A 19,804-nucleotide genomic window follows, 5' to 3' on the forward strand; every position below is an offset into this window, starting at 1 on the left:
TTGGATCGTATTTAAATAAGCTACATAAGATTCAACCTTAACCTTAGAGAGAGAGAGAGAGAGAGAGAGAGAGATGGAAGATAGGTTCATCATGGGCACAGGACCCAGGATGAAGCTGAATCACACAAGGGGGGAGATGGCAATGCCGTGTTAAAATAATGGACCCTGACTCACCGAACTCGCTAAAAATATTCTACAGTAAAATAGATAAGATTTGTAAGTATTGTTTTTTCTTTCATTTTTTTAATCACTCATTTATTCAAATATAGAACAGTAAATAGTTCAAATTATATTATAATAATTATTTTCGAATTTCCAAATTCACCGCTTGTTCTGATTGGCGCGACGCGAACGAATCTTTATGCTATAACGTTTAAAAATATAAATTATTACGTATCTGCAATATTAATAAATATATAAACATATCAAAAAATATATAATGTATTAATAAATTTTTCTGTTACATTGTATTTTTTATTATTATTATTATTATTATTATTATTATTATTATTATTTATTTCCATAAAAAATTAAGGGAAAAAAAAAAAGAAAACCTGCACAGGGCACACCAAAGACTAGTTATGGCTCTGTGTCTGCGTGTTTGTAAATATATATATATATATACTTCCATAAGTAAAGTAAGAGTTAACCGCTGACTTTTGTCGACCTGATTGGCTAGATAGCATTTCCGTTCTTTTATTTATTTATTTTTTTTTAGCTTAGCCGATACGATATATAGTAAATTTTATATTCACTTTCTCTCTCTCTCTCTCTTTCTCTCTCTTTTTTTTTTCATAAAATGGGTCACAAATTTGAGGAATACTAATCTTGCACAACGCTCCGTTTACTTTCCTAAATGGAAGAAGAAAAAAAAAACAAGTCCTTCTTGATATACCTACATAAAGACCAGATTATTTTAATATACTTTGCGATTAAGGAAGTGGTTCATTAAAAGTATTTTTGCTTCATCGTCTTGTTTGTGTTTGTCAGTCTGCTATCACACGATGTTATGCATGGTTGTTTAACTTCCGTTAACGGATTCTGCTGCCACCTGGTAGCAACTGATGTAGTAAGATACGTTTTCTTCAACATCGAACAAATACGGTGTGAACAAACTTTGTTCTGTTTGGAAGTGTGCGTCATTTGGATTATTGTTACGTCCACAGAACTGCTGCGCAAGTATACAAGTCATTTTTTTTTAAAATTTTGTTTGAATTAATTTTATGAAAAGTAAGAGCGGCAAAGTGGTTTAAAAAGTTTATATGTAGTTTGCCGTGACAGACAGTCAAGTTCACCTGAATTTACCGTGCTAGAAAAATTGTATTACGGATTGTAATTTATCACAGTTACGGTACGTATTTACTTTGTTTTCAGTAAAGCAAATTGTTGTCATGTAATTGTGCTTTAGCTTTATAGTGCTTTAGTCGAGAAGCGTAAACATCAGATATATGTGAACAACATATCCAAACCAAAGTAATAATAAATAACAGTCCTGCAAACGTCGACTTGTATATACTGTACCATACATTCGCCGTGGTACTTCTATTAAAATGTTTCTGTTGATAATTTCATTTTCTATGTATGACAGATTTAATTGCAACAGGAAATAATAAGTGGACATAAAGTCTAACGAACTCTATATGAGTTATCGTTAACAAATATTTCATCAGAAAACTTAGAAAAATATTGATTCGAATAGAATTGTGGCTGCTTTGTATAATACCAACATTTTAAAATCAGACGTTAATACGAATAAGTTAAGCCACGTGGTCAAGCAAAACATCGAGATTTTAAGCAGAATGCAGCTTGATTCTTATTTACTATTCAGAAATGAGGTCAAGAATTTTAGGTTAAGAAATATGCTGTATTCAACTTTGTTATAAATTCCTTGTAGCTGAGTAAAGTGTGGTGTCAAGTAGAGCAAGGTATATCTTCAGCTGTGACGAACTTATTTTTTTTTTTTTTGTTCAGTGTGACAGTTGTATTTGATATTCACCACGGAAGGTACGACAGCGTTAAAATTTTGTTTATAATTATTTAAAAATTTTAAATTATTTAAAAAAGGTAAAGTAAAGCATATTATTAAATAACTGAATTTCATTATATATATATTATTTATTTATTTAGCTATGTCAGTGATTCTCAACCTGTGGGTCGTGCCTCCTTTTGGGGGCCTGAAATATTAAGGGCTCGAAGAAAGTGGAAATCAAAGGAAAAACTGGAAAAAAAAAAAAAAAAACCACTTTATTGATACAAAAGCATTTTATGAAATTATTTATTGACACAAAAACATAAAACAGAACATTCGTGACTTCCCGTGATGAAATCGCGAATGTTTACAAAATGACGAACGATTCAACGGTCTGTGCAGTGATGCCAGATCTATACAATTTTCGAAAGATTGATGACGTATTTAAATTTGTATGAATATTTTAAAATTTTAATTAATTCCTAGTTGTTGTTGTTTTTTTTTTGTTAACTTTTATGGGTTTTGTCAGTGTCTCAACAGAAGAACTGCAAGGGCGGGAGGTGGGAGGGGGGGGGCGCTACAAAAACTAATATTAAAAAATGGGGCACACATGAAAGAAGGTTGAGAAACACTAAGCTATGTACTTGTAACTATGACAAAATTGATGATAATGCGCTTAGTTTGTCCTAAGTTACAAGTAGTGCTTAGGACAACTTCCTAAGCACTACTCTTTTACAGCTTTTAAACTTTATTATTTAATGGGCTCGTTGATCCTACTTAATGCTGCCAGTTTGGCTTCTCTAAAGGAAGAAGATGCTCTCTCATCATTTTTTAAATACTTATGTTATAGTAATTTTCATAAAATATAAAGTGTCAAAAAATAAAATTTTATTTTACTCTTTTAACAATTTTAGAGAAATATAAGTTGTAAAATAGATGGAAATTTTAAAAACGGATTCATAAATTGTATCATATGAATCCATGTAGATAATTTTCCCATTTTATCCTCTTTAGAAAAATAACTTGAGGAAATGATAATTGGAAAAAAAAAACTTGCGTGCTAATTTATGAATTAAATATAATACAGTAAATCCCAACTTCTTCATCATCATGCATATCAAGGATTTAGGCCTAGCGTTTCCGCTTTAGAAGTCATTGTTGACTCTCTTAAAGAGGACGTCCTGGTTTTCTTTTTCCTAATGGCTTGTATTTTAAGGCTTGTTTTGGTAATCTTTCTGTTTTCATTCTTTGAACGTGTTCCATCCATTTATGTTTATATTTTTTAATTTTTTTCTATCTTGGTTTAATTCTTTCATAATTTCTTCGTTTCTTTTGTAATCAAATAGGGTATACTTTGCAATTTTTCTCATAAACTTAATTTCTGCTGTTATTAATCTTTGTTTGTCTTTTTGTTTTATTGTCCAGATTTCGCTTCCATACATTAAGACCGGTAGGGCTAATGTATTGTATACTTTTAGCCTGGTTTGTTTTTGAACTAGGTTTGGTTTAAATATAGAGTTAATTACACCTGTTATTTTTAAATATTTTGCCATTTTTAGGTTTATATCTTTTTCATTTTCATATGTGATCATACATCCTAGGTAGTTAAATGAATTCACCTGTTCTAAGATCTTGTTATCTATTACTGTGTTAGTTCTTGCTGGATCTTGTCCTTTAAAGGCCATAGTTTTTGATTATTCTGTTGATATTATCATTTAATAATCTTTGGCTAACTCATTTAGATCTAAAATAGCTTTCTGTAAGTTATCTTCAGAAATACCAACTTATGTTAAAGAATGGCTTGTGAAATGCGCAGTAGCGCAAGGCGAATTTTCTGTGATATAAATAATAATGATGACGTCAGATTCATTTCAGACAAATTATGGAGACTACAACCGTGTTAGTAATAATTACTTTAATTTCCTTAATTTCCCTTAGTAATAATTACTTTAATTTCCTTAATTTCCCTTCTAACACGGTTGTAGTCTCCATAATTTGTCTGAAATGAATGCTGATCACCGTGTAACACTAAAGGAGAGGATGACGTAAGATTAATGAAAATAAAGAGAATAACTGTTCCTGGACGACCATTATATTTATATACTGTATAAATTTTTTACTAATTTTTAACTTTTTAATCTGATTTTTTTAACTTTTTAATCTGATCGTTTTGTATTTTAACTAATTTTAAATACATATAGGTAAACTATATATATATATATATATATATAGTTGTAGAAAGTATTTTTACCTTGGGTATAAATATATGTTAAAGATACCAAGCAATTTTAAACCTGGTTTTACTCCATTTCCCAAGTAAGCAAACAGACTAAAAGTCAAGTTTGCGCCTGCAATTGATGCAAGTCTAACTGATCCCACAGGTAGTGCAGGAACAGGGCAACTCGTGGCAAAGGTGGAACAAGATCCGATCACTAATCTTAATATTTACCTTTAATGCCAAAACACATCTCCAAGAAGGGGATGTATGATGTTTTGTATTAAAGGCAAGGGGCCACTACCCACACCGGTTTCGACTAAAGGCAAGGGTAGTGGCCCCTTGCCTTTAATACAAAACATCATACATATATATATATCATATATATATATATCATACATCATATATATATATATATATATATATATATATATATATATATAGTTATATATATATATATATATATATATATATATATATATATATATATACATATATACATATACATATATACATATACATATATATATATACATATATATATATATATATACATATACATATATGTATATATATATGTATATATATATATATATATATATATATATATATATATATAGTTATATATATATATATATATATATAGTTATATATATATATATATAGTTATATATATATATATATAGTTATATATATATATATATAGTTATATATATATATATATATATATATATATATATATATATATATATATATATATATATATATATATATATATATATACTACGCATCTGATTTACTGATTATAAAGTTAAGTTTGAGGTAATTAATGGATGAGAATGGGATGGTGAAACCGTGACAGAGAAAACTTGCTCCACTGGCTGTTTTTTTTTTTTTTTTTGGGGGGGGGAGGTTTGTATATTTTCAAAGATTAAAAAAAAGTATGATGTTGCACGTCTATAGTGTTGGGTTCTTGTTATCTTTGCAGATTTTTTATAGGACACTGTACAAGCTTTATCAAATCCGCTGATAGATCTTTCGATGTGAAATCGTTTTAGGTGGAAGAAGGAAAAATGCCTTTTCTTCTTCTTCCTAATTCACTGTCTTCCGAATGCTTCATAGCTTTCATGCTGTCAGTGCTATGAAACATTCGGGAGGAAAAATCTTAATTTATGTGACGTCATTTTTCCTACTTGAGTACCAGTTCTAGAATGCCTTCTTTCGTAGAATCAATAGCATTTTTGGTGTCCTTGTTGGACATGTCCGCTTTGCGTGATTACTTAACGTCAAATATGCTGTCACTTGATGTATGTGACGTCATTTTTCAACTTGGGTACCAATATCATTACTTGATCAGGTTTCTCCTATACCCGTATTCGAATATTCATATTCCTACGTTTAATGAGCTAGCAGTTTTGACTTTAAGATATAAAATTCCAAACATCTGTAACCCTACCCTGTTATCCGCATCAGTGCTTGGGTGGGTAGGGGGGGGCTTAAACACTCATGTAGTACACGAGTGTTTAAGCATTGTTTAAATCCTCACTGACTGCTTTGTTCTTAGGAAGGAACTTGTTACGTGTTCAGAGTTCATCCAGATATGGGTGAGTGTCGTATTGTTGAATAGCACGAAATTTAGAAGCTGAGATTTTTTATTGGCCATTACGTGATGTAAAATTCACTTCCTCTCTGGCACAGCAAAAATATTTCACCACGGAAAGATTGCTACGCTTACTCGTTTTCTAGCGGACTTTTTGATGATTATTCTTTTTTTTTTTTTTTTTTTACTTAAATCTATTTAGAACACGCATATTAAAAGAATGACTGAACTTTTACTCTTCTCAATAACCAGACGCTGCTTTCTTTCATAATTACAGATCAATTTACACTCCTCGTCAACATGAAAATTTGCTTCGGTTTTTTTTTTTTTTTTTTTTTTTTTTTAACTCTTTGATCCTCTTTTTTGTTGCCGTGTGCCATCAAAATTTCTACAGTCAAAGAAAGATGCTTTACCTGTATTCCTGGAAGCTTACTGCTATGCACTTCGAACAGTTGTAGAGTGACAACTAGTTGGGCATCGGACAAGAATTGTCCGATCAGCTGTCTGCTACTTATTAAGGGCGTCACATTGGCAGATTACTGTTTAGTAAAATTGCAATTCACATTCCATACGAAATACCTGTCCCTTTGTGATATTTCAGAGTTGTCAGCGTTCTGTTATTTCTTACTAAATTATGATCATATGGAGGTGGAAAGGTTTTTCCCTCTGCAAACCGGCCAGAATAACACAATTTACAGACATCAACATACTGGCTTCATAGCCTTAGTTGATTCGGCCATAATTCAGATAAGCCAGCCAGCAAACTACGTTATGCGTAGTTTGCTGGCTGGCTTATCTGACGGTCATCACTTTTAATAGATTCTTGTCCATTCTTAAAAGGCGCTACAACTCGAAAAGTTCTTGTACTGCTCGCTCATTATCACTCAACGGTATCTGTATTGCTTGACGTATTTCGGCAGACTCTGTCAGCTGTCGATGGGGACAGCCATTGAGCGTATGCTTGGGGAAGTCAGGAATGGTACACGACCTTCAAAAAGTGCTGTCACGCACTGTCCCTCCAATGAGAGATCACACTAGATCGTTGTTCTATTCACCCCACCTGGTAAGGTAACACATTACGATCAACAAGTTCATGCATTGTCTACACGTGCTTAATTTATGCAGCTCACGAGGAAAGGTTTGGGAACAGTCATATACACACATGGTTATAAAATAAAATTCATCCTGACAGATTTCTTCTCATTTATTTTATTTGAAATGCCAGTTTTCTTGATCGTTCTGATCTGTGTATCTTCTTATATTGCGAGCCGTACTCCAGTCTCACCTACGAACCATTTTCAATGTGTGCAGGTGAGACTACGAACGTAAATTAAGTGAAAAATTCTTGTGGGTTTTAAAAACGAGATAATCTTCAGTTATGGGTGTGGATACTGTTTGGAGGGAGGGACTCATATATAAATTTCTTAAGGTCATCCCATGTAAAATATTGGGTCATCTCCTAAACAACTTACTGTGTGATCGATATTTCAGGGTAGTCACCGGAGGAAGCATCAGTAAACGGAGAGTGCTTAAGAATGGATTACCTCAGGGCTCAGTGCTCGCACTGCTTTTTTTAGCCTTTACATCGCAGATATTCCTGAAACAGTCAGCAGGAAGTTTGCTTATGCAGATGATCTAGCGTTGGCGATCAGCGACAAGTCTATCAAAAGAACCGAAGAAATATTGACAAATGATCTGTCGGCTTTATGGCAGTTCTATAAAAAATGGAGATTAACATCAAATTCTGGTCAACCGAATGTTCTTGCTTTCACCTGAACAATAGTCTTGTAAATCAAAAACCAGAGATATATGCTGATGGAACATTAATTTCGTTTAATCCGACGCCTAAATATCTGGGAATAACTCTGGATGAAACTCTGACATATAAACAGCATATTATTAATATCGGTGCTAAAGTTTGCACACCAGAAATAACATAGTTCAGAAGCTTTGTGGTACTATATGGGGCTCAAGTGCCACAACTCTGCGGTGCGCTGCAATGGGTCTAGTTTACAGTGCAGCAGAGTATGGTGCTCCTGTCTGACTCAATAGTTACCATGTCAATAAACTAGATACTCAACTTAACTCCACTCTGCGTTTAATAACAGGGTGCATTAGGAGTACACCCTTACAATGGCTCCCCACTTTGAGCCATATTGCTCCTCCAGAACTGCGACGACAGGAAGCCTTGCTTCGTGAATATAAAAGAATTTTAAATAACCAAAATCTCCCAATACATGAATTTATTCCAGATGCTTTATCCAATAGACTAAAATCCAGAAGACCTGCCATAAAAACCGCCCGTAATCTTCTTAGCCAGAATTACAGTATGGTGAGTAGGTGGGATGTACTGTGGTCCCAAGCAGTATCACCTGAAGTTTGCAATCACATAAACATCTTCCAAAAACCATCTGGATTTGACCTGCCCAGGAATATATGGACGACGACTAACAGGATTCATACAGGCCATGGTGTATATGAAGACTTACTTTCAAAGTGGGGTAAGATACCAAATCCCCACTGTTCCCTGTGGAGCCGAGACGCAAACCATTTACCATATAGTACAGGAATGCGAGCTGACTTTAAGGATATCTTTGACCTATCCCCAGAGGGCGATCAACTGGATCAAAAACCTAATGTTAAAATATGACTAATCTTGTCTAATGCTTGTCATAAATTTCATATTTGCCTGAATGCAGACTTTTTTTTTTTAATCATATATGTACCTTTGTTCAACAACTGCATTGACGTAGATATTCATATAATGAAAAAAGTAAATAAAAAAGTACATAATTATCATAATTATTACAGAGATGGCAAACTTGCTTCATGTGAATCAGATTCAGTTCGCAGTTGAATCCGATCCATAGACCAAACCGAAATCTTATTAATTTTATACTCCAACATCAAAAATTACACGCATTTTTAATCCAAATTATTCGACTGAAATCGAGTCGACTTATTGTGTACTGAATCGGTAATATTTTAAAGTTTGCATTGAAAATAATACAGAACAATATCTTAAAAAATGCTGTTTTGCATGCTTTTAATTAGTCTTCGCTTCCCTCCCCCTCCCTCTCTTGTCGGCAGGTCCCAGCGGCGGTTTCAAATTGTACCTGTTATTCTGACATATAAAATGCAGTTATTTTTGTTAATGTATCGAGGGGCGAGAGAGAGACTTCTCCAGAAAAAAAAGAAGTTATTATGTTTGCGTATTTGCCATTATGTCGATGCATTTCAATTTGATTCCTTTCTTCTAAAAAATTAATCAGTCAATTGTTTTACTGAAAGAATTAAAATGGTTTACAGTAAACTTACAGTACATGTTTCAGTAACGTGTGCATAAAGAAGAGTCAACCATCATTAACATAAATTGTGTTTATTTATGAACAATATAATAATAAACTAAATCTAGTTCCGGAGTCCTTAGTGGCTGACGCACAGTGAATAGTTAATTTTCTACCTAATCACGAGATATTTTCTTCTGATGAACTGTAGCGAATCAGAACAATTTCATCGATCTGTAGAACACTCGATGTAATTATCTTAATAGCATACATAAACGTAAAAGGCTGTCTTGATTTTATAATTTCGACCAGTTAATTTCATTTTATTTATTTATTTATTTATTTTTATGGTGGTGATTCTCATGTTTCAGATTTCACATGAGCGTTCCAGGTCATATTTGCATTTTATTTCCTCGGTTAGGAATTTATAATTACAATCGATTTTCAGTTAATTTTCAAAGTTTATTTCAAGTTATTAAGTTTGTGCTTTTCGCGGATTTTTATGTATTTTTCCTTACTTACAACATACTTCAGTAACAGGGAATGCAAGTATATGAAATATGGATATATTATAATCTACTGATTTAAAAAAAAATGTATGGCAGCTAGTTAATGATAGTAATATTAATTATACAGCACGCATTAGAAATGTTCATAATTGAAATATCCATAACTGTATTGAAATATTAGTTGATCACCCTTTCCTCCATAAAATAGCAGCAATTAAAATACTATCAAGCTTTAATTACATTAATATTTTCAGTTCAATTAAAACTATTTTTAGTTTCACAGATCATGCTTTTTTTCCCATTTATCTCTAAATAATGAACAAATTACTGTGCGTCTCAGCGGCTTAAATGTTCCGCCAAATAGTGGTAATTATAAAGTTTTTTATCGGGTTTCAAACCCAGAACTCCTTTAGACGAGCCTAATGTGTATTGACGTATGTAATGATGACCTCAATTATTACTATTTTCAATCAAATTTTGTGACAGGGCTTCATAGTGCAGAGCGCATGTGCAGTACAGACTTAAAAAATATTTAAAAAGTTGGATTTTGCTATCCTCCTCACACAGGGTTTCAGAGATCCAATATTCCAGATTATCAACGTCATATTAGAAATTTTCTTGATTATTATAATAAGGATGAGAGGTGAAAACATGTATTTAGAATTGTATGGTTAGAAAAAAATAATGAATTTAAAAAAAAAAAAATTTTTTCCTAATTTTGACAATAAATTAAAAACAATATCTGTAGTAAAAATGTTATCTCTCATCCCTGCCGGGATTCGAACCCGGGACCTTTGGATTAGAAGTCCAACGCGCTATCCACTGCGCTACAGGGACCTGGGGGAAAGGGTGCTCTATTTCTCCACTTCTATCATACCCCTTTCGTACCAGTTATTTGTTTGAGAAGCGTGACAAACATACCGGTGAATAACACTAGTATAAGCAAATAGCACGTGCTTTATATGTGCCAACCAGAGTACTACGCCAAGACGACACCGGGATAGCTAGACAAAAGGGAAGGGGTAGGAGGAGGGATTGTTTATTGGATGGAGAAAGAGAGAGGAGAGACGACTGAGGAGGTAAAACACCGCTCGCAGTAATCGCCGGGGTCACAAGATCATTTCTCCGATGTGATAATTAAAAAACGGATTTTCATTCTTGGCTCTACTTGGATTCTTATTTATCACTAAAGGCTCAGACTTTCTCAAAAATCGATGACGCTCTCTACATCACTCTTGTAAATATGGACGTCAGGTATAACGTATTACACAACCCTGTTATGTAACTTTTATTATTGTAGATAGATGCCGATAACACTTTAGGATTTGTCAAGGACAGACACAAAAGGAAAACCTCGCAATGTAATCGAGATACAATCATTATATGGTAGAGATAATTAAAATAGAAATGCAAAAATAGATGCATGCTACTTAATTTTTTTCGTTTCCTTTTTGTTTTGTGTGTGTGTATATATATATTACGCAATGGGTTAACAAGTCTATGGGAACATTTGCCATAACAAATTTTCGATGTATTATCCCATGACCGTGAAAAATTTAATTACATCCCACAGAGCTTTCGTTTGGCGCATTTAAACTCTTGGATCTACTGCATTGCTGGGTCTCTCGATATATAGTAGTTTGTTGTGACGTAGTCATGAATAAAAATTCGAATCTCACACGTGGTAGAGATCGTATCTATCCATACTAGGAGGTAGCGTTTTTCAGCCTTTCTCGAGTGGAATTACTATTAAAAAAAAAAAAAAAATCAGGGTTGATTGGAGGGGGAGGCAAAAGGCAATCGTTTACCAGCCTTTGCTGGTTTAATAGAAGCGGCGGAACCCACTTTGTGTGTGAGCATGCACTAAACCTTGTGGAGTATTGAAGTTTGGCGCAAGTGGGGAGGGGAATGATTAATGCAAAACTGTTTTTTCGCCCCTGCACTGTACTACTGCCACATGCTCAGTGATGGAGCTAGAGCTTTTGATGCCCGAGGCGGTCCCTGAGTTTGTCGCTCCCTCAATACACACCAAAAATACTACAAAAAGCCAAAAACGACGTATAGGGAAATAAATTAAAACATTATATTTATTTTTGAAGTAAAACTTTGATTTCAACATTCTAAAATGTTATTTTTCTTGCTGTTCTGTTAGCAAAATCGTCGATGACATTGGCGAAGTCCATTTCATAGTAATGTAGGTAATTGTTAATCAATTTTATTTAGAAAAACTCCTCTCACGACTAGCAACAGTTACAACAATTGTGAGGAAAATTCGCAGTAGTATCACAATATTTGGAAATGAGTTCTCGAGACTGTATTTTAGAATTAACTGCAAAAGTTCAAAAAAGGTTCAAAGTGTCGCCCGGGGCGGACGGTCCCCCTCCTCACACCCCCTAGCTACGCTTCTGCACATGCTGCAGATATCGAAAACATAGCAGGATCGTATTAACACCGTTCGTAGCAGGTGATTAGTTGTCCTGTGGCTAGCCCGTCTGTGCATGTTTGTTGCTAGCACCAAACTATTAGCAGTGAAGGGAAGGCAAAGAATAAAAAAAACGATAACGACAGTTTAATTCCCGGAGTTTATGCCAGTCCTCGTCCCCCTCCCCACCTACTTTATAGCCCTGGAAAATAACATTCTGTAACATACCCTAACTGCTACTGCACGAGGCAGGAAGTTCTTTGTATGAGACTTGTAATATTATGTGAAGGCAAAGTGCAGCTGTTTCGATTTCCTCCCTCCTGTAAAGGGAGGGGAAGCAGCAGGAAATGTCGTTAACTGCATTTGGCATAAGCACATGATTTAGTTATTCAAACCTTTATCTTACTGTTGATATTGAAAAATAACTTAGAGAAGGCCACGTGACACAAATGCAGTGATTAAGAACATTGCAGCGCAAATAGCTGCCGAAAAGGCTCTTTCCAGATTTGGACTAATCTGTCTCCAGCGTCCGGAAGTTTTCTCTGTTCTTTGGTATTTTCCATTCGCTGTAAATGGTCTCACCAGTTTAGCTTTTTTTATTTTTATTTTTATTTTTTTATTTTTAAATCGCCTAACATCCAACTTTCTGAAATGAATAAGGATAATGGGGAAGTGAGTGGGGTTACCCGTTTTGTATTGCAAAGTGTAAATGTAAGGTTATCAAATTCAAAGATGAGATGCATAGTATATAATTGGAGCGGAGGAGATGAGAAATATGAGCGTGATTGTGGATAAGGACCTAAAGTTTCGGTGATATATTGCTAAAATGGCGAGGACAGCGGATTATGATACTGATACGGGGGACACTGACGTGTAGACGTAGGGATGTTATGGTTCCATTGTATAAGGTTTTGATTAGGCCTCATACGAATTACTGTGCACAGACTTGGTCACCGGGATTTTAAAAGGATGAACATATATTGGAAAGGTCTGTGGACGATTGATTAAAGTGGTTTCTGGTTTCTGGAATGTTGAGTGTGAAGATAGATTAAAGAAGTGCAAATTGCAAACTGGTAAATAGAAGGAGGAAATGATTGAGACATATAGTTACTAAGGGATTATTATCAGATTAATGCAGCAGAAGTTTTACACAGAATGGTTATTTTATATATATATAACAACCATTCTATCTACAATCTGATACTGCTTGTTTGTAATAACAGCAAAGAAATTAACAGCGCCATTCGCGCTGAAAGGAAAGGTCTAGTAAAAAAAATAATGAATGAATAAGTATTTATCGTATGATCCTGTTCCTTTCAAGTGACATCTCCATCCAAAAGACTTTGTCTTATGGATCTGCATATATTCCTAACTTTGGCTACTCTTTTGCTTTGCTCATAGCTCAGATGTAGCCAGTCCTTTTATACGTTTTGAGCCATGTGTGTCGCTGTCTTCCTTTATTTCGCTTGTCTTCAATTCTTCCATCTAATAAATCTTTTTCAAGACTTTCATGCTTTACCATATGACCCCTATATGATATTTTTATTTTTTGTTTGTTCTTTGTTAATTCTATTTTAGTATTTTTCATCTGCAAAACCTTTTTTCTCTAGATCCTTAGTACTCTTTTGTAAGTCCACGGCGTACTTTTCAATCCAGAGAAAAGTAATCAAAATAAAGCATTTAATAATACTTAATCTGTTTTTTATCTCCACATTTCTTTCTAGCATCATTCTGATATTGAAGATACCCCCTCTCCTTTTGTTTTTTCCGATGTTTATAAAGATACAATTCCTGAGTTCGTCAGGAACAGATTCACTTTCGTATATAGAATTAAATAATTCTCTTAGCTAAAAATGCTTTTTCTGATTTACCAAATGGTTGTTGGTTATAGAAAGAAGATATTTGTTATTATCTGATCATTTTGCTCACCATACTAAGTCGTACACCTCTATTATTCATTTCACGAAGTCCAAAGTTACCAGTTGTCGGGAACACTTTACTTCCTGTAGACACAACTTTTGCATTTAATCTAACATAAACCTTTTTTTACCTCTCCTCAGAATTCTTTAATCTCTTCACATGGCGGCTATCAGTAGGAGAATATACATGGAGCATACCAATGCTGAAAGGTTTTCCTGCAAGTTTGATCAACGTGATTCTGTCTTACAGGTCAATAGCAAGGAATGTTTTTCGAAATTCCATTTTTCATCGTGACTCCAACATCTCTTATGTACGCCTCATCTCCTGAATAGATAAAGTTATCTCTTTCAATTTTTTCACAGACAAATTTCTCACAGACTTCCATTAAGTCTACATTTATATATTAATCTCTTTCATGTCTGTATTCGTATATTTATCTCCCTCATTAAATTCTCAAGTTTTCCAGTTTGTATAACGTTCCTACTCCATGTTGCTGTTCTAAGAGTCTGCTCTTGGTTTTCGGATGAACTTGATCCAATGAACCTTGAAGGCTTTGAGTTAATCTTCATAAACCAGGATATTATTGGAGTTGGTCCTACTGTTCCCATTTTCAATATCTTCTTCCCTATAGTTATATACAGCAAAGTCGCAGGTGACCCAATTTCGTCTTCATGACTAAAGCTCTTTAACTTGTGACCAATAATGTGCAGTTGAAAGATAAAGTAAGGTGGTTTGGCTCTAATCGCTTTCATGTCGCGGTATTACAATCATTCTGGAATTGAGCCTTTCTGGCATCCTTTGTCTTCATCCTGTAGTCACTGTACTGATAAGAGCTGCTTCCCTCTATTAGGATTTTGCCATTGCTCAAAGTTAGCCAATTTTCAGGGTTTCTAAAAGGCCATCATGGCTACGTAGCGACTCGGGACCATAGAAGTTCCCATCATATCCACGCACGCAAGCATTCCCAAATTTCTGTGTTGTCTGCTTTTCATGAGGGCGTTTGGATTGGAAGGTATCACATTATAGTAAATGCATTAAAAAAGCGGATGTTATGTTGTATAAAGATGAAGAATCATGGCAGTGACTCTTAAACTAAATAAATACTATAGAGTATTCAGTACGCTTATTATAAGCATTGTTAAGTGCCAGATTGATTTTGCTGTGCCTGCTGCAAGGCCGATTATAATCGATCATATTCCAAAGGACATATCTTTCAGAATTGATATCTCATAAAGAAAGAAAGAAAGAAAAAAAACCCGTTTCTCTTCTGAAAAGAGGAACGTTTGCAGGCCTCCTTTTAGCGTTCTCGAGTTGCGATATTTGTCCCAGGCAGTACCGTCGCCAGGGTGTAGCATAGAGGCAGCCTGCCTCACGACGCGGCTTAATAAGGGCGCTCGTTCAGCCATATTCCGGTAGGCGCCGTCGCTATGCTAACAATTCCTATGAGCGTAGCAAGTACGAAATTAAGTTTTTCCAAGCTTAAACTGATTAAAAATTATTTGCGAACAATGACCCAAGAAAGATTGGTTGGTCTAGTAACTATATCGATAGAGGCGGAGAGCTTATAAACAGTTTTATTGTGCGATATCCCCGTACAGCAAACATTTAATTAATATTATTATGTAATCATTTTGCATTAATGTTTCTCTTGTAATTAAAACAAAATAGCAATTGGAGATTTTCTTATATTTTTCTCACATTATCTCCTTAATTGTCTTATAATCCATCAGGGGCGATATTTAATTAAATAATTTCGGTATTTGAACTACTTTTGTTCACTTCGAGTGTTTCCCAAGTACTTGATGTACTTAAGCAAGTGACAAGTACTGGTTTTCAAAAGTATTTCGTGTACCAAGTAGCTTCCACAAGGTGTTAGGGGTCTACAACATACCAGGCGTTCACCAGACAGTCCTTTAACTGTCTTGGATTTGACGGCAGATAATAACTTTACTCCCAGATCTATTTTTCTAACATGTCCCATACATTCGCAATGGGATTCAGATCCGAATTTTGTGGTGGCCAGGTAAGATGGCAGAAGTCGCTATCATGCTCACTGAACCACTGATGAACAATTTTTGTTCGATGGACAGTAGCGTTGTCGTCCATGAAACAACCGTCGCCTGCTGGATAAAAAAGTCATTGCAGGATGGACTTGATCGACAACAATGCTGAAATATTCCTTGGAGGACATCCGCCCTTCCAGCAATATCAAGGAACCCGTTCTGTACCAACAGAACAATATGCCCCACACCATGACACCACCTTTAGAACCTTGAGTTGTGTTTACAAGGTAAACTGGGTTTGCTTCATGGCGCTCTCGCCAAACTCTCTGCTTACCGTCGATACAGAACAAGGTGTACCGTAACTCGTCGGACTACATGACTTTCTTCCAGTGTCCAGTCACGGTGTTCCTGACACCACTATAGACAAACTTTCCGGTTCTTCACAGAAATCAGTGGTTTCTGCATAGACATACGACTGCCAATACCGATCCTCTTCAATTCCCTGCGCATAGTTCTGTGAGATATGGGTCGGGAACAGCCTTCATTAAATGCTTCGGTCAATTGCTGCACACAGGAAGTTCTGTTTGTCCATGCAAGCTTTCTCAGAAGACGGAGATTTCCTTCATGACAGACTGTTTTAGGACCAAAATCAACGCCTCTTAGACAAGCAGTGTAGGTTATTTTTCCACTGATTACACACCCTGGATATTTCACGTTTTTAGAAAGCAGTCAATTCTGTTGTTTTCAAAATCGTTGCTCCACCCACAATAACCCCTTTATCGAACTCCGAATGATTGTTTTTCCCCCCCGTTGATTGTGATCAACACTATTGACGATTACTGACCAGCAGCTTTCTTAAATAATTGCCTGGAACATGTGGTGACGCACGTTACCGAGTATTTTGCATGTACGCTGCGTAAAGTGACGTTTACGTACATCTGCATAAAGATTTCTAATTCAGTGGCCGGTATGTGTTGTAGCAATTTGCATATTCCGGCATAGCCTGAAGCAGGATTGACTAAATTGTTTTCAGGCTCGCGCCCCCTTCGTCATACATTCAATTTATGTAGCATAAACTCCTCAGCACCTCTTCAGACCTCATTATTTTCCATTTTCATTAGTTGTGATTTTCGCCTCAATAGTTTACATTTTTTCTGACCTACTGACTACCTGTGTAGTAGTTTGTCTACTCTTGTCTTAAAGAGCAGTTGTATTAAGATTTGGTCCCTACCAGTCTTTATTGCGTACCGGATAAAGATAGGGAGAGGGGAACATAATTAAGTGGAGTGGTTTTACGAAAAACAAATATGTAATGTATAATAAATTTAGTTTAATCGTTTATCCATGTATAAGCAAACAAAGTTTGGGCCTGAAGTATCTTCAGGACTGAGGCAACTCGTGGTAAAAGTGGACCAAGCTCTCATCTCTCCTTGTCTTAGTATCTTCCATAATGCAAAGCACATTTCCTTGCGGACATGTATAATGCTATGCATTAAGGGAAGGGCCACTACCCAGACCGATTTCGACCTCTATCGAGGTCTCATCAGTGGGAACCCAGACCCTGAGGTGGTGATACCAAGGTGGAAGCAATGGAGAAGTCATATTTACTAATACGAGTTGCCAAAAAGTGTCTCACCTTATTATTCAATTACTCTGGATTTAGAGAAGGATGCTGGAAAAGGTCGAAACCGGTCTGGATAGTGGCACTTCCCTTGTGGCACAGCAATTGCATATGCAATTGCTGTGCCACAGTTGTAGTGGCATAAACTTTTAAGAATTTTATTGTTTGCTTAATATTTTAAATTTTACACATTCTTTCACCACAATTTAAAATTTTTCAAAATTTTAGAAAGGGCACCTGGAAATAAAAAAAAATTACTCAACACGTGGGCTTCCCTTCATACGACGATTCCTTTGGAATCCTGGACGTGTCATGCAATAGTAATTATAATTTGCGCTGTTCCAAAACTTCTCATCGCTAATTACAATCATCAGAAGTAGGTACTATTTTGGCCACTAAAACAGCATGATGGCAGAAACATAAGCACTTCAGCATTTTCAAAGTAAGCCATGTGACACTAAAATAGCAAGCGTCAACAGCGAAAGTATTAAATATTTTCAGAGAAATTTGCTGTGCTGTACCAAATAACAAGAATAAAAACAGGTTTCAGCTTTGTTTTCATTTTAGCAGTAGATAGTCTCCTATGTGTCAAACTGTTTTTTTTTTCTTTCAATTATTAGCAGGTATTAAACCGCCAATAATTCCTTACCACGCTAAAGCAATCAAAAAAAAGTTTGACACATAGGATATTTAACCATGAAATCATCACACTGTGATATCATGGTTAAATATCCTCTAATAAGTGAGAGTAGGGGGATTTTAAGCTTATTATCGGAGCACGAAAACCGTGATTTACAATAATATCAAGTGATATCTTATCTATGTTTGGAAATATCCTTTTGAAATCTGGTAACCTGTTGCATTCATAAAGTTATGAAATGTCTTTGAACTTTGATCGAATTGATTGAGGCTGTTTATGCTTTCTGATCGGTTTGCATGTTATGGAGGTTGAAAAACCTGAGATTTTGCGAGGAAAATCCATGTGACTTCCATACAATACTGACTAATCACTTATAATTATAAATGTTCCTCCCGTTCGACTGATAAGAATCGAACACGGGTCTTTAATTTATCTACCGTCGAGTATCATCATCACAATTCGCGGAACCTATACGGTGAGTGAATTTTTGCTGCAAATTGCATTTGTTTCACATGATTGTTTTGGTGAGGGGAAGAAAAAATCGAGTTGGTCTGGCAATAAAACCTTTCCGTTTCTTGCGACCTTACCTTGAATAAATGGTCTAGAAAATGCGTACATTCACTGATACCATTTCGTATTGTCCTGCATGAAACCTTTGTTTTTATTTTAAAAGCACTTTACATGGTTAATTGATGATACTGACCATTAGTATATGTGTATGTGCCAACCTTAGTTAATTTCTTCTTAACGAAATAGTAATAATAGTACACATGCGGTTCTGTTATAATGGATATCCCCACAGGTATCGTTCTAAAAGAAAGATCAAGATTGTGTGCACGACTGTTACAGGGCTACTTAGTTGTAATGACAAACATGATGACAGTTACTGTCATCATGTTTGTCACGCTGCCAACTGCACACGCACATATACAAACAATCTAGTGTGTGGTTGCTCTGTACACTTCTAGCAATTCGCGATACATTTCTTCTAGTGCTCCACCATTAAATGCAGAAATCGGATCACGCTGTGCTCTTTTCCGTACTTCGAGCCGTCTTGTCATCCATACCACAGGCCTGTGATGCCAACTCGCGAACGCGATCTTTTCACCTATTCAGTCTCCCTCCTATTCCCTCCAACGGTTTTTTTACGTGCGATACGCTGTTAACTTCTTTTTTTTTTTTTTTTTGAAATAACCTTGCTAAGATGTGAAATGTATGGCGTCATAAATTGTATTTGCTGAATACATCTCCACAGTAAACTCGGAAAAACAATGAATATACTGCGATCAGAAAGACCTAGGTTGAACCCTGTCCAGACTCGAAGAATATTTTCTAGAATTTATGAGCTGAAACTAAGTTAGCAGATCTAAGATGATGGTATAGGGTTTCCGCCAGGAAAACAGGCTGCCACCTCTAAAACCGAGAGATCAGTTGAAAGTATGGAAATTTATGGACTTAGTTGCTGCTACCTTCACTCTATAATCCTAAAATTGCTTTAATCAGTCAGCTTAAACTTCACTAATAAGTGAAATTCCAGAATTTTTATGCGATTTCCACTCAGGAAAAGTTGTAAGCCTATAGTACATAGTATAGTGAGTGGGTTAAGATTTCTTTTCCC

The 19,804-nt window shown here is 35.3% G+C and overlaps 1 non-coding gene and 1 pseudogene across 3 annotated transcripts in view; one reads left to right on the plus strand and one right to left on the minus strand.

Moving 5' to 3' along the window:
• The first annotated feature begins 1,099 nt into the window (after positions 1-1,099).
• Positions 1,100-19,804, plus strand: part of LOC150095017 (lysophosphatidylserine lipase ABHD12 pseudogene) — a 91,077-nt pseudogene continuing 72,372 nt past the window's right edge. The window contains exon 1 of one of the 2 annotated variants that reach the window (XR_016550148.1): positions 1,100-1,351. The product of XR_016550148.1 is annotated as a lysophosphatidylserine lipase ABHD12 pseudogene, transcript variant X1 (transcript). Of the gene's footprint in view, positions 1,352-1,853; positions 2,005-19,804 lie in introns of those variants that run through there. The other variant, XR_016550149.1, reaches the window with a different exon arrangement.
• On the minus strand, positions 10,345-10,417 carry TRNAR-UCU (transfer RNA arginine (anticodon UCU)). The gene has a single exon. It is a non-coding gene; the product is annotated as a tRNA-Arg (tRNA).

This window comes from Typopeltis vanoorti, chromosome 21 (genome assembly GCF_054136105.1).
Source record: "Typopeltis vanoorti isolate ZY-2024b chromosome 21, IOZ_Tvanoo_1.0, whole genome shotgun sequence".
Taxonomy (NCBI): domain Eukaryota; kingdom Metazoa; phylum Arthropoda; class Arachnida; order Uropygi; family Thelyphonidae; genus Typopeltis; species Typopeltis vanoorti.